Source organism: Mesoplodon densirostris, chromosome 7 (genome assembly GCF_025265405.1).
Source record: "Mesoplodon densirostris isolate mMesDen1 chromosome 7, mMesDen1 primary haplotype, whole genome shotgun sequence".
NCBI classification, from domain to species: domain Eukaryota; kingdom Metazoa; phylum Chordata; class Mammalia; order Artiodactyla; family Ziphiidae; genus Mesoplodon; species Mesoplodon densirostris.
This window is the reverse complement of record NC_082667.1, coordinates 114,867,533-114,885,764: the sequence shown is the minus strand read 5'-3', so window position 1 is coordinate 114,885,764 and position 18,232 is coordinate 114,867,533. Positions and strand designations below refer to the sequence as shown.

The 18,232-nt window shown below is 39.9% G+C and overlaps 1 long non-coding RNA gene across 2 annotated transcripts; it reads left to right on the top strand.

Annotated features, from left to right (window-relative positions):
- Positions 1 to 1,908: 1,908 nt before the first annotated feature.
- LOC132493190 (uncharacterized) lies at positions 1,909 to 15,475 on the top strand. 2 transcript variants are annotated; one of them, XR_009532962.1, is made up of 4 exons: positions 1,909 to 2,660; positions 2,962 to 3,769; positions 12,310 to 12,461; positions 12,584 to 15,475. It is a non-coding gene; the product is annotated as an uncharacterized LOC132493190 (long non-coding RNA). The 2 variants fall into 2 exon arrangements; XR_009532963.1 differs by having other exon boundaries at positions 1,911 to 2,660; positions 3,091 to 3,769.
- Positions 15,476 to 18,232: the final 2,757 nt, after the last annotated feature.

Below are 18,232 nucleotides of genomic sequence, written 5' to 3'. Positions count from 1 at the left end.
CCCATCATAGATACAATAATTAGAAATGTGCTTTTGTTAACAAAACCACTACCCACTTCTAGCATACCCTTGGGTACTAAATAATTACCCACTTTGTGTGGTTATCTAGCTCACTAATTACCCACAGAAATTGGGGTCAGGTGTTAACTGCTTGAAATAAGTATCCTCCAAAGACATGGCTGAGTTGTATAGAGAAAATGATGTGTTCATAGCAAAACTTTTATAAGTCACATATTTGTATGTCTTGATAACCTGAGTGAGTACAGACAGGGACAAATTAGCTCAGTGTGTGAAAATCATGCTGAACCATTGTTGCAAATATCTAGAGGTTTCAGAGAATCTCAGGAAATGTCATTCTCCATCTACCTTTCCTTCTTGAAGATGAGTACAACCATGATTCCCATAATCTGGACTTCATATACAAGACCACTAAGACAATTGATGATTCTCCTTAGGAATGATTCATTTTGGCGTTACAGGGAGGCACCCAGTGAGTCAAAGATTTTTTTTTGACAGCTCCACCCTTTATGATTATTCTAGCATGTTTCTTTCTCTCCATCAGTCTAGTGCAAACACCCTTTTAGCCAAATCTGAAAAAGATTCTAACCCAGTCTCCAACCCCTGCCAACCATCTCTTTCTCCTTCCCAATAATGAGAAAGAGAAAAAAAAAAGGTATTAAAGGAAACCCAACACCATGATTGTAGGTCTTTCTCTTTTTGCCTCAATTTTTTCTCCTTTCCTCTCTCCTCCTCTCCTCCCTCTCCCTTGTTCTTCTCTCTGTGTCTCCTTCTCGTTTGTGCTTTTTCTTCTCCTTTTCCTTGGCATCCAGCCGTGCTTCTGCAGGTCTCACAGTCAGAGACAAAGCACAATATCTGAGTTGAGCACAAAGAAACTACCTTTTAAAAACATCGACTTGGAAGAAACCTGCATCCTCAGCTACCTCCCTCCCTTCCTTGCTCTTTACAGAGCCCAGCATTATATTTAACACAGCACTGCCTGTTGTCTGCATGATTCTAGCCACGAAAATTGGGTGAAGATGGCAGTATACCCACTGTGTGTACAGATAGGTAGAGACCCTAATTTTCGAGAGCTACCTGCTTTACAAAATCCTCCTGTAGCCGAGCTTTTAAGATGTGTGCCCACAGAAATGATAGGATATGCTCCCTTGGTCAATTCAGGATGTCTTTCATTTTTTTTCTTGCGCCACTTTTTTTTTTTTTTTTTTTTGTCGTCTGAATGATTACTTATCATGATCAAGGGACTTTAGGCTGATCAATGAAGTGTGCACAGAACTGATGGACGTTCGAGGAGAAATGCTTCAGGAATAAGGAAAAATGTCTGCAGTAGAAGCGAAGGGTTGGGATGAGCTACAGTCACTGATAAGTTCATTTCCAAATCCAAGGGAATGTAAGTGGTAAATTAGTACACATGGCAAACAGAGTCAATGCGTAAAAACCCAGCCATTGAAAAGAAAGAGATTTTTAGCATTGTAGTCATCACATGCCTTAATAGAGTGTCTGCGTACTTTAAATATAGATTTGAATCACTGCTCTTTTATCCCTCTAAATGCCGATTTCAAAGAAGTCTTTGGGCATTGTTGACTTTCTGTCCATAAAGAAAACCCACCCAGCTTCCCCAAATACATCACCTGCACTCACACATGCATGCGTGTTTTAAATGCCCATGGGATGTGGAACAATTAGGCAGAGATCTGCACTGTGGTCTCTCGTTTTCACTCCACCCCACCCACCCCCTTTTTTCTTCCCTTTTAGAAAATGTGATACCTGATCTCTGGGTCTAGCAGGGCTGAGGATTTTTTTTTGTATTTGTATAACACAGTGTCTGGTCTTCCCCCTGACCTGCTGGTGTATTTTTGGTCTCATTAGTAGTCAGGCAGAAGCCTTAGTGCATCCGGTGCTGGGAGTCAGGGATGAGACACACGACAGCAGAGAGAAGGAGCGGGCGAGAGGATATTAGAAGAGAGGCTTGCCTCCAAGATATGGAAGGAAGTGAGAAATGACAGGACGACGGCAAGCTTTGTATGGAGGAGCCCGGCAGGGCGGGGGGAGCAGTGAGGAGCGCGAAGTGGGTTCTCAGAAGCCCTAGAAGAGCTAAAGGTGATTAGAGGGGGATATTGATTCCTTACTCTGCCAGAGATTTAAGCAGGCATGCGAGGAATCTGCACCATGGTTGGCAAAAGGAGACCCATTGCCTCCTGTAACCAGACACTCGGGCTTTCCAGGAGCCCAGGGAGAGAACCGAGAAGAAAGGGGGCAGTGTGGTCTAGGAAAATTCAACTTGTCGCTGATTTGTGCCTGATGCTTGCTGTCCGTCAGCAGCCTCCCTTACAATCTTTTTTTCCTCTCTCTCCCTTTTTTTCTTGCCTTCTCGTTCTTCACTGAAGCCTAGGGGAGCCAGTAAAGATTAAATGTGCTTTCTCAAAGGCAGCCACTTCATGCTGCTATGTCGAAAGGGCCATTATTATTATGTTTTTAACAGTAAAAGAAAAAGGGAGAGAGGTTGAGAGAGAGAGAGAGAGAGAAGCTAGGTAGGATGATGACGGACTAGCTTTTCTGAGAGGAAAAGGGAAAGGGAAGGGAGAGAAAAAGGAGAGACCCTGAACTGAACAGAGGATTGTGCCTGCGAAGAACCTACAGAGGTGAGAAAAAAAAGTTGTCTTGAAGATGGGGTGGGGGGGTGGGGGTGGGATGTTGAATAACCCTGTACAGAGGGAAAAGAGACATAATATAGCTGTCTTGCTCTTCTGATTCTATTTTGCAAGGCGGGGTGGGGTGGCAGAGGGGGGTAGATCCTGGAACTTTAACGGTTTTTAGTTGCATATGGAAATATATACAAAATATTTAGCATTTTTCCTAAGTGCCCGAGGCCCCCTCCAGTGCCTTCCTTGCTGGGGCTGCTTTGTCATTCTCTTTGACTAGCCATCCATCCACCTTGCTCAGGCTGGAATAAAAGAAGAAAAAGAAGGAGGAAAGGAAAGGAAACAGAAGGAAAGAAAAAAAGGGGAAGAAAAAAATTTTAAAGAGTCATCTTCCCACCCACTTCCCCTCCCTTTCGTTTCATTTTTGGAGGCGGCACTAGAAGCCATCTCCGCAGAGGAAAGCCCAGCTTCCAGGCAGACGCGGGGAAGCGACGATCTATCAGGTACAGAGCCCGTAGCTGTCTGCGAAGATGGAGGGGAATTGTGCTTCGGATTCCTCCGAAATATTGGCAAACGGCTTCAAAGGATCCGCGGCGGGAGTGGGGCGGGGGAGATGCGCCTCCCCGGCTCGCGCCCACCCCTTCCCACTCGCCTCGACCAAGTGACAGCCTGGTGCTGGCTCGGGGTGATTTGGCCTTGGCTTCAGCCAAGCAGCTGATGCACAGGAGGCCCTTCGCAGGACTGGCAAAGTGCACGCTAAAGAAAGAAGGAGGAAAATTTGAAAAGCAGCCCTGGGGAGGGTTCTCATTCTTCGAAAAACATTTTTTTTGAATTTTTAACTGAATATTCTCAAAATTTAATCAGTCCCATTCCCTCCGTCCACTCCCACCGAATCAACCTTTTTGCCCCCCTCTCTCGTCAAAGCATGAACTACAGAGTTACAGTCTCTAGATTTGGTGTATCGCTTCCTGCCCCCGCCTCCCCCTCCCTGCCCAGTTCTCAGCCCTCTATTGAAACACCTCGCCCAGGCAAGCGCCCTGCAGCTCACATTTCCCCCCCTGGCCCGGACGGTGCTACTGGAGGCTGCAGCCCGACTCCACTTCCAATGGGTGAGTTTCAGACGCTCTTCGTACGTATACTTTCCAAGCCTCCAAATCCTACTGCTTGGTCTTCTCCTTCTCGAAACCTGATTTGGATGGTTTTGCATGCGGCATGCTCGCCCAGGGGGGAAGAGATGCCTCGGATTTTCTTTACCGTCATTGGTGCTAGTTGTAAATTAAAGCTTTGACGTTTAATCTTGATTGTAGACCGTGGTTTGAAAAACGGGGGCATTTCTGAGTCTATTCATATTGTTTTCCATTTTAGTAAACTCTTTTGCCCAAAGCTTCAAAGAGTTTTCTCTGATAGACTGGCGATTGTATGTTCAGGTATGTATATGCGCCCACAGACGCTGCGTACGTTTGTATGTATCTACTATACTTACGTGGAATCCAAATTTTGTGAAGGAAGGCAGCTTAGAGAGCGAGGGAATATCCTGCCACCTGTTTGTTGTCTTTTAGTCGTGAACCTCGAACAGAAATCGCTTGTCATTCCTGTTTTGCTTTGTTTTGTCTCAAGAAAGAACAATTTAGCGCGCTCCTCTCAATCCCTGAGACCCTAACTTGTGATGTTTACCGTTTCAATCCACGGGTTAGGCTCTTGGGAGCTGCGAGCCGTGCCTTTGCATCCTGGAAATTTGGTGGAACTTTTTTTTTCTCTGAAGCAAAAACAAAAGAAAAGAAAGTTTGTCTGAAGTGCTTGAGTGCACCTCTGAGGTTTTCATTGTTAGGTGAGATCAGGTGACCAGAAAAGTGGCAGCTCCTGGATTTCTGTTAAAGTAGGTATATATTGTGTGATAATAGCGTGTTGGCTGCGATGTGTACGCATGTTTATTATTGATGCCTGAGGCTTGTGGAACTCACCTACCCCGGTCTTTTCCTTGAGAGCAACACGCAGTACTACCCGAGCGTAACAAGAACAGCTCAGTACCTGGTGCTTGACCTCAGAACATATCAGCTGAAGTCCCAGCATGCCCCATGCCTCCAACTTTTCAACTCAACAGTTAATCTTAAAATTGTGCCCAATTAAAATGGGCATGTGGATAGAGTATATATTCATTGCCCACATATGTGTATCATATATGGCTGGACAGTGAACACACAGACGCAAATAGGGACGAACCAGTAGTGTGAGCTAAAATATCAGTAGGCTAAAAATTCCACTCTTGCTAGACTTGCAAGAAGGGTGAAATTTATGGTGTTAACAAAGATTAAATTTGTATTACTTGGCAAGATTTTAAAAAATAAAATAAAAGGAGAGGTTATAGCTTCCTTGCCTGACACCTATTTTAAAATGTTATACCCAATGAGTTTAAAAGTAATAAGGATTGGAAATGTATTTTCTAAACATATAAAAGGAAAGAAATAAAAGGAAATATATATTTTTAAACATATAAAAGGAAACAGCGCACGCACACAATTACTGTATCATTTAGAAGTTATCAATGCCTATTTTTTATTTAAAAATTGGAAAAAATTGATCAGGATTTATATAATCCAACGAAGTTATTTATAACACCAAACTGTACAGTTAAAATAATCTTCTCTTAAGGTAATTGTTAGCATTACCTAGTTTGCAGTTTTCTAAAAATGTAACTTTTGATACCACAAGAATCTCGGTGATTTAGATCTATCTCATAGTTAGAGAAGAGAAACAGTAACTTACCTTTTCTTTGTTGTGAAAAATTCCAGTATACAATTTCATTTAAACCATTTTAGTATTCTTGAGCCAGCATTTATCTTCTATTTTTGGAAAATACCTAAGTCAACCCTGACTTCAAATGCTTTCTTCTTTTAAAGACTTTATGTCGGTTATAACCTTGTTTTATACGTTGCCGAAGGTTAAGGAAACTGTTCTTTTCCTGCTTTTCTTTTTTTAAGTGTTTATTGCCATTTTAGTCATTGACTCCAAATCGTAGTCAAGAAACCATTTTGTATCAGAAAACTGAATTGAGAAAACGAATTGTGCAACAATTGCATTGTGCTTTTTGTCGAAACCTCCTAGTAGTTGTAATGTTTAAATATTACTTTCAAGCCTTTGGTAGCCTGAATATGCGTCAGAGAAAAGAGCTATTTGATTTTCAAGTTATCTTTTGGTTTCCATACGATGGATTAATGATTTTCCCCCATCTTAGCTGATGTGCATGCATAGGCATTTGGAAATTATGGAAAGGCATATATTTAACTTATGGATATATAATTACCACTTGATTCATATCAAGTATTTGCCAAACATTTGGTGCTTTTTGAGGTCAAAATATAGCTGCATCTTATTCTATGAAACTGTATGCAGGGATCAATAAAAGCATGCTGGATGTAATTCTTCTGTGATTTTTAAATGATAACAGCATAGTAATTTAATACAAGTGATACAGTTTATATTGCAAGGCACTCTTTCGGTTTTTTTACATGTTTTCACCTGGATTGCTCATGTCCTAAGGTTGCTATCATAGGATTGATCATACAGGCATTTAGGAGTGCGTAACGACACACGAGATTTTATATTTCAGCAGGGAAGTGCTTCAGTATAAGGGCAGATTTCTCAACACCCCTTCTTCCTCACCAAGCCCATCAGTGAAGTTCAGTGAAATGAATAACATAATTGGTGGTTGGTTCAATCACTACCAGTCTAGACTAGCCCAGACGCATCAATTAGAGGGGGCTGTCTTTTAAAGGGAGAGTGCCACCGAAACAAGCAGGGCATTATTGATACTGATCTTTAAAAGTGCAAATCCAGCTTGGCAGATAAAAAAAAAAAATAAGGCAGGGAAATTGGGGGTGGGGGGTGCATTGCGGGAAGAAAAGAGAAAGAAGTGAACTGGAGCTTTCGGACACAGAAGGACAGGAAGCTTGAGAGAAAAGGAGAGGGGTCAGGAGTGAAATGCAATGCAGCACTTCCTTGCAGCACACAGTTACAATTCAGTTCACAGGGTACACTGGTTCACCGTATTTTTAACTAGATTCCCCCCCGCCCCACCTTTTTTTTTCATTCCTTTTTTGCCTCTGTTTCCAAAGAAGTGCCAGCTTAAAACCAATGCAGTTGGAAATTTAACAGCTCTAGGAAGCTCTAGAGAGAATAAAGCCAAGAGTAAGATGAACCAGCCAAAACTCCTTTTGCAACATTTTTCCCCAAAAGAAAAACACAGAAGATGTTTATTTTTCAAGTCTCTAATTCAACCTTAAAAAAAAAATCAACTGTACAAGTGAACAGGACTCATTTTAAACCCAGCACCTGGGAACTAATTTTATGGGCAAGACACCTTTAGGTAAACAGCTCATAGTCTTCTGTTGAATACAGTAAAATTATGAAGCATGTAACAAAAGGCTTTGGTAATTTGGTGGTTGGTTTTTCCTTTTTTCTTTTTCTTTTTTTTTTTTTTTGGATGTATAAAGCACAGATGATTTAGAAAGCGTTAGGAACACATCAAGCCCCAGGGAAAGAAAATGTTTGATTGGTATTAATTAAAACACTGCTAATATATTCTAATAAAATCAAATTTAACATTCTAAACTAATCCTCTTGGTATGTCAAAGGAAAAGAAAAGTATTATCTTATTTGCATCTCTGCAATCCAAATGCATTTGCTCATTCAGCAGAATTAATTTTTATCACCAGTCTGTTTAATCTCCTCACAGATTTAGCCAAACTTATTCTTTCAAACTAAAAAGGATCAGGGTAGGGAATCCATAAAGGTATTCAGAAGACTAGTGACTGTATTTAGTACCGACTTTATTTTATGATTTTTTTTTCTTTTCATTCGCTGTAATGGGGTGTGGAGGAAAACGGTGAGTCTGCAGCGAGAATGATGAATGGTTAATTCTCCCTCTTTCTCTCCTACCTACCGGGTTATTTAGGAAATCCAGTTGCCAAATTATGTGAGTGGCATTTATTTACAGGAGTGTTGTTGGTCTGTTGATTAATACCTCACTTATTTCTAATTTCAGAATCCTATTTTTTTACAAATTCCTAATGAAAAAAAAGGATCTTAAACCAGAGACCAATTGCCTTTTCTCAATTATTTTCAACTGTAGGCCTCCTAAGAGAAAGTGGGAGGTGAATGTAAAATTTTTGTCACTAAGAACTGAGTTCTTTGTTTCCTTTTTAAGTCAAAATTTCTACAGAAAAATTCATACTTTTATGAAACGGCGAGTTTTACGCTCTTTACTGTTAAACTCTCACAATGGATAAAATTGTCCCAAAATGACATCATAGCCAAAATGTTTCTCCTCTCATTAGTCTCCCATGACTATGATATCATATGTAAATATGTGCCTCACACACAAAATGAATGGGCCATAAATATCAAGGACCACATTTGTATATTTCAAAAAAGAAAACAAACAAACGAGGAATTCTGCACACTCTCAAGGAGATGTAAAACCACTGACTCAACCACTGATGATACTGCCTCTTGCTCCACTGCCTTTTCCAGTTCTTGGATGTAAAAGAGCAATCGCAGTTCGGTTTCACATGTATTGTTCTATAATCCAGGCAATAAATGCTAATTAGTAATGCTCAAGGATCCGACCATTCAGAGTAATTATCATAATTTACTTCTTCCTTGTTAAAGACATTCCTTGCTGATTAAAAAAAAAAATTAAGTCGTCGTTTTACCACTGCACTGCAGTGGAAATACACTGGAGAGATGTTCAAGGTATAGGAATATTGCTCTGGCTGCATTTGAAGTCACCGACATGTGCCTCTTAGCTTATTCCAAATGGAATTGCAACTTGATTTTGAAAAAGAAATTCATGTAAATGCACAAAGTTTTGCATGTGCACCAGGAATGTATGATTGTATTTTACAAACCCCAAGGCTCCTCCTTCCCCGCCCACCCCCTTTTCTAAAACCACTTACTGAGCAGAACAAAGGAAACTGCTAACTATAGAGGCATCATTAAATATGAACAGCAACAGCGTGATAAAGTATGTGATATGACAACATATTTCATTGCACAAAAGTGAAGATAATTAAATAATTCAATAGTAACCCTGGTTAATTAGCAGAAAGTTCTTTAAGGAGGAATCAAGAAAATGGATCCAATCAACTTGAATAATATGCTCCATTCTCCAAGATCACAAATATGTATTTGGTTATTTGATGATTGATTGTTTGATACAGAAAGATGAGGACAAAAGCCTATTCTTCAAAATGGAGCTTTGACCTGGTGTCGTCTTTAGGACAAATTAGTCATATGTTTTAACAGAGCAGAATTGAATGTAGGGCAGTCTCTCTTTTCAGTCCAAGGTATAATCTGCCATTCTCTTGCACACTTCTCTTTTAGCGATTGATCTAAAAAATCATCAATCCCTTAGCTTTTCATATCATTGCCTCAGAATATGTATGGAGCCTTCCCCACATTTTCTAATGAGGCTCTTGTTTAAGTTTTTTTCTTATTGCTTGAAGCAAATAAGGATCCTCTGCACAGAAGGAACAGAATAAATAACCATATGCTGAACATTATCTTTGGTGGACCCCTCCCCTCTTGCTTTATCCATCAAGGTAATATTCCCAATGTTCATTGTTCATTGGTCCTTTAAGGAAGAGCTTCAGCTTTTACAAGAGGGCTGTAAGCACATTAGAGGAATAATTCCCTTTGGATACTACACAGAAGGAGCCACCTGCAAAATGTTGATGCTGTTATTGAAATCTCAAGTGGAATCAGCTTTCAAAAAATTAGATATTAGATACATCCGATATAATTTGCAATGTGTAATTATACTAATGTGCATATAGTTGTGTGTTGCTTTACATGTTGCCTACTTGAGATTTCCCCCCCCCCCCCCTTGGGCATTTCTCCTCATTTGAAATGGCTCCTGAGTAGAATGTTTTTAAAGTCAGCTTTTATTTTTTTTAACTCCTTGTTAATTAATATAAGAATCAAAGAACTCTGTGTTCCCATGCAAGAATGAATGTGTCTGACCTAGATGTTGGAAACTAACGATTGCTAAAAGGGTTATCATTGTGGATACTTGCATTATTTGTAAAATACTTGCTGCTCTGTACTGATTTAGTCTTTATCTTGACTTTGGGCAACTCGAAGTAATGGAGAATGTTAGAACAGTAAATCGTATTCATAAGATATCCATTTCCTTTATTAGAATAATGAGATAAAATGACAGGGAAATGGCCTTAGGTAGAGATAATAATCTTAATTTAATCAAAGTAATCAAAATCATAACAATAACAAACAACTTCTTTTCTATTTTTCCTCCACTTTGCGTGGCACATGATGAATAACTGAAACTCTGCCTCAGGTCACTTATGCACTCATATCACTTTCCCTTTTGGTGTCTCAATATGGTGTCTCCTGGACTGGAGACCCCAGCACACCAAGGAGCTGACCCTGAAGATCTAGCCATTAAGGCACGATCCAGGCAGAGCAACAGTGAGGGGATTGGTCAGCCTGGCACTTGGCACTTGCTGTGTGCTCAGTGGGTGGAGATGCTTCTGATATAAATTTAGAGAATCATCCCCATCAGATCACAGAGGGACCTCAAGCAAGGCAATGCCAGGTCCCAATTTATGCTTATACGTTCAGGAGACAAAGAGGATTCCAAGGGAGGCTCATGTTAAGATGATACAAGATATAACTCATTCCAATTAAGTAGTCACAGGCTCCAAAGAAAGCTGATTTGTTAAACTTTTGACTCATAAGAGACACCTGGAGTATGGTGCTTTGCATGTTTATACTATTTATTCCTCAAAATTCACTTTGCTGATGGGGTCCAGAGACATTATGCATGGGCTATATCTATGCAACACCAAAACAATACGTTGATTTACTTTTCATCTGCTGATGTATGCAAGAGCTTTGCATTATTAGCTACCCAAAGGAGTCACAGAAGAATTTTGTGACGCATCCTTCCTTGTTGCATTTTAGTTGATGCACAAATGAGTCTCATACACATGTATCAAAAGCTTAGCACCCCACCCTCCCATTCTATGTTCACAAAATAATAAATTCTAAAATCTGTAAGATGTATATTTAATTACTCATCCAGGATCAGTTTTGCATGCTTGATCAGAACAGAAAAATATCTATTAACAATATTTAACAGTAGGGTATTTTACTGGTTTTTGGAAATATATATATATTATACCTGCCGTCTAGAAAGAGAACCAACATTTTCGATGTGTCCAAAGCGTTTAGTGCAGAAAGAGGGGTGTGTGGTAGTAAATCCCTTTTGATGTACCTAACTCACTATGCATCTTCATTGTGCTAGCGTAATGAAGAAGCTGACAATAAAGGCTTTAGTTAATTTCAGGTCCACCTGCAAAGTATACTGCATTCATAACTTTTGTAGAATGAAAGAAACATTAATACGGCTCTTCCGAAATATCCTTGTCTGTAAAATAAGTGGGTTGGATTAGTTGGTCTCTAACTCTTCTCCAGCAGGGAATTTTTGAAGCGATTCTTATAGAGGTATAAGAACAATTTCAGGACCCTTGAATCCGCAGTCTATTTGCACCAACAGCTGCCCTTTAAAGTTTTATTTGATCCTACTTCCAGGCGCTGTACTTACTACATATTTTGCCTTGATGCTAAAGCAGTGAAGACTGAAGTTTCAGGAAGGGCAGGGACAGAAAAGAGGAACAGGCGAAGAATGAGAAAAGCTACACAGTGGGAGAAGGAATTTCTTGATCTGAGATCTAAGCCCATTTCCTTCAACATTAACATAGAAGAAACCCAGAGGAGCACCTGCCTTTCTATTTTAAGACCATATTCTTTAGTCCTTCTGCCTTCATTAATTGCTTGCAATATCCTTTGGTTTTTTGCCATTGGGTTGACATCTTTGAGTTTCAGTTTCCCCTTTCTACTTGATGCATTTATATCATGTTACTATCCCCTTCAAAAGCCTACAGTCGTCACACCCTTCCCAAATTAAATCTTAACGTGTTCAAAACCTCCTGAAAATCGCCCCGCCCATTTTCTCAAACCATGTATAAGCTCTTCTTGAATTAAGGGAGCCCACTCTTCCAGGCTTCCAGGTCTTTGAATACGCTCTCACCCAAGCTTGTCCTCTCTGCACGCTCTGCCTCTCCACCTCTTCTACATTTCAGAAACCTTTCTTTTCTTTCTCACTTTCTCTTCCTCCCTCCTCCTTCATTCTTTCTCTGTCTCTCCCCTCCCTTTCTCCCTTCCTTCCTTCTCTCTCTCTCTTTTTTTCTCCTTTCCTTCCTCCCTCTCTCCCTTGTTCCCTCCCTTTCCTTTTTCCCTTTCTCCCTCCCTCCTTCCTCCCTCCCTCCCTCTCTCCCTCCCTCCCTTCCTTCCTCCCTTCCTCTTTCCCTCCCTCCCTTTGGTGGTCCCTTTCATTCTTTCTTTCAGGGGGCACCATGTGTCATCCTCTGAGCCAGGCACTAGAAATACAAAGACACATACAAGGAATTGACATCAACTCCTAACCGTTCTAGTGACTCCGTTCACTCCTACATTGCTAAGCACTGATGTGCCCTTACTTATTTTATTTTGCATGTAGTCTTTAGATTTAGTTGAATGTGTCCTTAATGTCCTGTGTTCTTTTGTTGTTTTCCTCCGTGTCCTATTTCAGTAAGTTGCCTGTTGGATAAACCTGAAGTTATTCTTACGGAGCGCATTCTCCCAGAGCGAGGATCGTGGTGCTCTCACACACTCTCAAGCAATGCTGTTGCTTGACTGATTCCTGAACAAGAAGATGAACAATGAGCAAGCTCCGTTTTTCTGGTGATGCAGCATTTCACTCATAGTTAGAAATAGCATGGCTCTCAAAGTATCATAACATTCCTCTATTTGTATTAAAGAGTCAATGTGATAACCTTCTGCGATGTGTTCTGTTATTTTTTTAGTCGTGTTGATGTCCTTTCAGCTGGTCCTATAGTCCCCCCTCCTCAGGAATGTCTCCCCAGTGAAAGGACACAGACCACAGAGACTGCTGTCCTGATGGACGCTCAAGCCGACTGTGAAGTTGAAACAAAGAAAGCGATCACCTGAAGACACCTCTCCTGCCAAGCGACACACCCACATGCTGCAGCTTCAGCCAATAGAATCTCAGAACAAGAGGCAAGCTTTTCAAGAAACAGAAACACTTAAGAGTGACATCTAGATTTCAAAGGAGCCAAGGACTTTCCCTTCGTCATGTGTATTCCTCTCTTTGTATTTAAATTCTGTGTGACATTCATTTTTAAAAAACTTTTTTTCAAGTATGAATGAATATACTTATTAATGCACCAGTTTTTAAAATAGAAAGTTGTTCATGCCGGAAGTAAATTGAATGTTAGCCACACACCAAGTTTGACCTTCAGAGTGACTTAAAGAATATAAAGTTCTTTTGAAATAACGAAATAGTGGGAGGCAATCCAAAGGATAAAATAATGGTGAGAACTCAGACTGTGGCATAGAAATACAAGATCCTGCTGACGCCAACCAACCAACCAACCATTCTTTTTATCAGGCAAGCTAGGTTCTGTGAGATGTGGTCAGTGCCTCTAAAGAGTTTAAATCTAGTGCGGCAGAGGCACATAAACTTTTGAAAAGATAAGTAACAAATCAGGTCAACTGATAAGAGCAAAACCAAAACAAAGCAAAAGATATAAACAAGGAGCTCAGAGGTCACCTTAAGCTGGGCAAACTGGTCTGTTTAGGGAAGAAAGTTCCCAAAGGAGGAAAATACAAGATGAATCTTAAAGGCTGTTAAAGATTTAGATAACTGGAAAGGAAGGAGAAAATAGAGGCCTTTAGATGGATGCAATATTGTGAGAAAAGTCAGAGAGGAAAACGTCTACGTGGTGGTTTTAAGGAATTATGAATATACATGTCTTGTGTACTGCATCCCAGACTTTCAGTGCCAATGTATAGATATATATACGGTGAAGACTTTGCACACACACACACTTCCCCCTCCCTCCCTAGGGGTAGCCTAGAATTATAATCATATTTCTTCCATTAAAGCAACTGATATGAAGATTTGTGATTTTTCTTTTAGCCTAGTAACAATGGATATTTATTGAGTTCTCACTACATGTTAAGCATTTTCTATGTTAACTCTCTTAAGCCTCACAACGACCCTGCCAAATAGATGTTGTTTTTTATTCCCATTTTACACAAAGAAACCTGACTTTTAATGAGATTGAGTAACTTGCCAAACTGCCACATACAGGGTTCACAATCAGAATTGCGATTGCAGAGCTCATGATCTAACGCACGAAGTCACAGTATTGCTACCAACGTTGTAATATTACCGCTTCTATATTCCTCGATATTTTTCTGTAGTAAATAAATAGCAATTTCCTTTAATTAGCTTCTCAAATTTTTCAGTTTTCTGGTTAAACTCACATGATGGAATGTATTTTCATGAAAGAAATTGAAAAAAATTGGGGCGTAGAGTCTTATCAGCATTTTCGACCATTTTTTGGGAGGGGGCCAGACTCTGATGAAACTTCACTTCGATCAGCATGAAATCTCAACTTCTTGAGACTAAAAGTAGGAGGTGGACAGAGCTTAAAGTTCCTTTTCTACAGATGTGATAAATCCATAAAGTTAGAGTGACTTACGGAAGATCACACGTTGAAGTGTAGCAGAGCTAGGTCCGGAAACCATGCCGCCCTCAGAGGCTCTTGAACTTCTCCACTCTGTCTAAATGAAGTGTGAGCTTGAATTTGATCAGTGAAAACATTCTATCTGGGTGACCAGGGAGCATTGTACCTCGTAGATTGCTTCAATTTTGCACCTCTTTGGCTTCTCACCTCAATGTGAAAATTAGCTAGCTACAAACTGACATCTTTAGTTCCAGAAATTGTCAATGATCCATCCACAAAGAACACACAATGGCCCAAGCTACGTGTGCAATGTCTTCAATGATATTCTTAAGTTATTTGGCATTCTTAGTTCACCTAAACAAACCAGATCTTCTAATGAGCATTTTCTTAACCAGTTTTATGGACAGTATATATTTGTAAGAGCTTCTGCATGAATATTTAAACATGACTGTTTCAGTAGTCCTTATGTTTTTTGAAAATATCAATGGTTATTTGCTATTTTAATTGTTACTAACTCAAGAATACTTCAGCCATAAAAAACTAGAAATGGCGCTTCCCTGGTGGTGCAGTGGTTGAGAGTCCGCTTCCCGATGCAGGAGGTACAGGTTCGTGCCCCGGTCCGGGAAGATCCCACATGCCACGGATTGGGCCCGTGAGCCATGGCCTCTGAGCCTGCGTGTCCGGAGCCTGTGCTCCGCAACGGGAGAGGCCACAACAGTGAGAGGCCCACGTATCGCAAAACAAAACAAAACAAACAAACAAAAAAACTAGAACTGAGGAAACCTCACTCTTCTTTACCAGCCCCTTTGCCTTCAGTTGGCATTTAGTAATGATTAATAAAGTGGTCAGCTGGAGAACACAGAAGTTCAAAACGCAATTTTGTCTTGAAGGAGTCAGTTAACCTGTGTCTACTTAAGGGCAAGCATCTAGATGTCTGGAAGGATCTGAATATTTGACTGCTGTAAACTTCTGCTTAGATATCTGGCATTGTCACACTTAGCCCTCCTGGTGGCTCAGGTCGTCCTGTTTTCAAAATGATGGTCATTGGCCATATCTCACACAGTTCTCATTAAGTGGACTCATAAATAAACAGTTTTTTTTTAAGTGTAGCCAAGCACAAAATGTGACTTTGTTGACATTTTATGAGACTTTGTCACATGTCCCCTGAACCCCCAATAAAAGCAGTGTTGCATCAACTGTGAACTCGTGTTGATTTCTTGGAAGAGTATGCTCTCATAATTTGGGTGTTTTCACTAGTGTGTATCAAAGCTAGTTTCAGGATCTATGAGGAGCAAATGATCTGATATGGTGGGAAATTTTTAATTTAGAAGCAATTTCTAAATGATCCCATGTTGCCTTTAGTAAACAGCACTATCATCTACTCAAGTCAGAAACCAAGGTGTGATCCTTGTCTTTCCTCTTTCCACCTGTCATGGCCAATCAGGTAAATTTTTTTGGTTTTTCCTTCTTTCTGTCTTTAAATGTGTCTACTTCTCCCCATCCTCCAACTATTTAAGACAACTCTCATATCACCTGGACTCCTGCCTCATGCCTCCAGTTTCTCCCTTCCACACTGCCAGGTAGCACCCAGGGAAATCTGTCTAAAGCACAAATATGATCATATCATTCCACAGTTTCAAACTTTTCACTGGCTTCCCATTGCCCTTTAAATAGCATTACATCTAAAACCCTTCCTATCCTGTTTCCTGGCCCCAGCATTCCTCTCTGGACTCATCAAGTACCACTGCTTTTGCAGGTTCTCACCATACATCTTTGCCATTTCTTATTTTCTGAGTTTTCTCACACACCTACTCATGCTTGGTACTCTACCACCCCTTCCAGACTCCATCTATTGTCCTTCATGTCTCATCCTAGAGGGCATTTCCTCTTGGAAGTCTTCACCCCAACCATCCACTACCCCGAAGACTAGCTTCTTCACCTGGGTGCTTTCATAGCATTCTGTGCTTACTTCATATTAGTGCTTATCACCCAGATTATGAGAATTTATGTGACAGTCTCCTCCATTTGAATATGAGATTCTAGAGCTGCCTTGTACTGTAGGGTAACCACTCACCATATATGACTACTACAATTTAAATTAATATTGAGTAAAATTTAAAATTCAATTTCTCAGGTGCACTGGCTACATCTCAAGTGCTCAGTAGCCACCTGCGTCTAGTGGCCACCATATTGAATGGCACAGATATGGAACAATTCCATCCTTGAGAAAGTTCTGTTAGATAGTACTGTTCTAAAAGACAAGTACTGTGTTTTGTTTGTCATTTTATCCCCTAAAATTGCAACCTTTCTTATCTCGAGTTTGTCATCTGAACCACAGAGCAAAACAGTTATTTCAGTGACTGTTTTTTCAATTTTCCCAACGATGGTATATAACTAAAATTGTATGCATAGGAAGGAAATTAATTAATTACATGTAAAGATACCCAGGTTTAATTAAGAATTAAGGTTTAATTCTAGCATAAAGTCCTCATTGAGAAAGTCTACAATAGCTTACCACAGTGTTTGGCACAATGTAAGTACTTCTTAAACATCTGCTGAATGAACGAATGACATCTGGATACTCAGATATTTTGTTTTATTTATTCTCACCTAGATGTGTGGGGTCATGTAGGAGACATGTCTTTAGATCCCCAAGAGCCTCTTCTCTAGAGGATATGGAGATGGATGATTTCCTTACATCCATCCCAAGGATAGTTGAATTGTGTCACTGCAACCGGGTTGCCCATTATTTTACTTGTCTTCCTTGTTTTCATTGGCAAACAAAAGTAGAGAATTGGGATCTTATTCAGTAAATAAGAGCAAAGTGAATATGATCAAAGTAGATACCAGATTTGATAAACCCTGTTTTTTTAGGGGTTGGCCAAAGTTCACTGAAAATGATTTCCTGAGCACCTACTCTATTTTTGGTAGACACTTTGTTAGGTCCTGAAGATACAGGAGGGAATCAAGATGCACACAGTTCTTGAGTTCATAGTGACACAACATTAATGTCATTATTTCAGGTCCTCTCCCTGCATTGTGCCCAAAGCAGGAGTTCTCAACCTTGACAGCACATTGCTACCACCATGTGGGCTTAAAAAAATAGAGATACCTGGGTCCTTCCTCAAAAGACTTTGATAATTGGTGGGGGGTGTAGCCTGGGAATTGGGATTTTTTGTAAAGCTCCCTGGGTGATTGTAAGATGCAGCCTAAGTTGGAAACTTAACCTATGGGAACATAATCTTAGAGTGAGCGCAAAGCTCAAGAGCTTTTGGTATTGATGATGGATAGCATATTGGAGACAAAAAGAGAACCTTTAAATCATCTGTCTAACATCCTCATTTTACTCTTTATTCCTCAGAATATAAACTCATACTGAAGAGTCAATGAGCTGTCCAGGTCAAAGGGCCAGTTCATGACTCAGATAAGACTTGACCCCAGCGTTCTGACTCTAACATGACCTTTTTGCTACACTAAGCTGCCTCCAGGAAATGGAAGATACAATTATCTTCAAGAGAAAACCAGCATCCACCATAGTCATAATATTTTAAAGCAATAATTGAATTTGGACCAATTTTAATCCCATGTACTCAAAATTTTCTGCTAATCAAATGTGAGCACTATAGATTCATTTTGTTCAAGTGCAACTTCTTTTTTGAAAAATATACATTATATACATATATATGTAAATACTTATATATTTAATGTGTGTGTGTGTGTGTATATATATATATATATATATATATATATATATATATATATATACATAAAATGAGGTAGAGTTCAGTTTCCCAGGAGACCTCACCACATACTTACAAATTCAAAAATCAATATACATATGTTAAACTCCACACATAACTAGGAAGGACATTTTGCTTTTAAACTTGAACTACTCAAGAGCACAAATGGTAGTGGGAGGAGAAATAAGAGTGCATTGTGCTCCCACATTCTCTGTCTCCA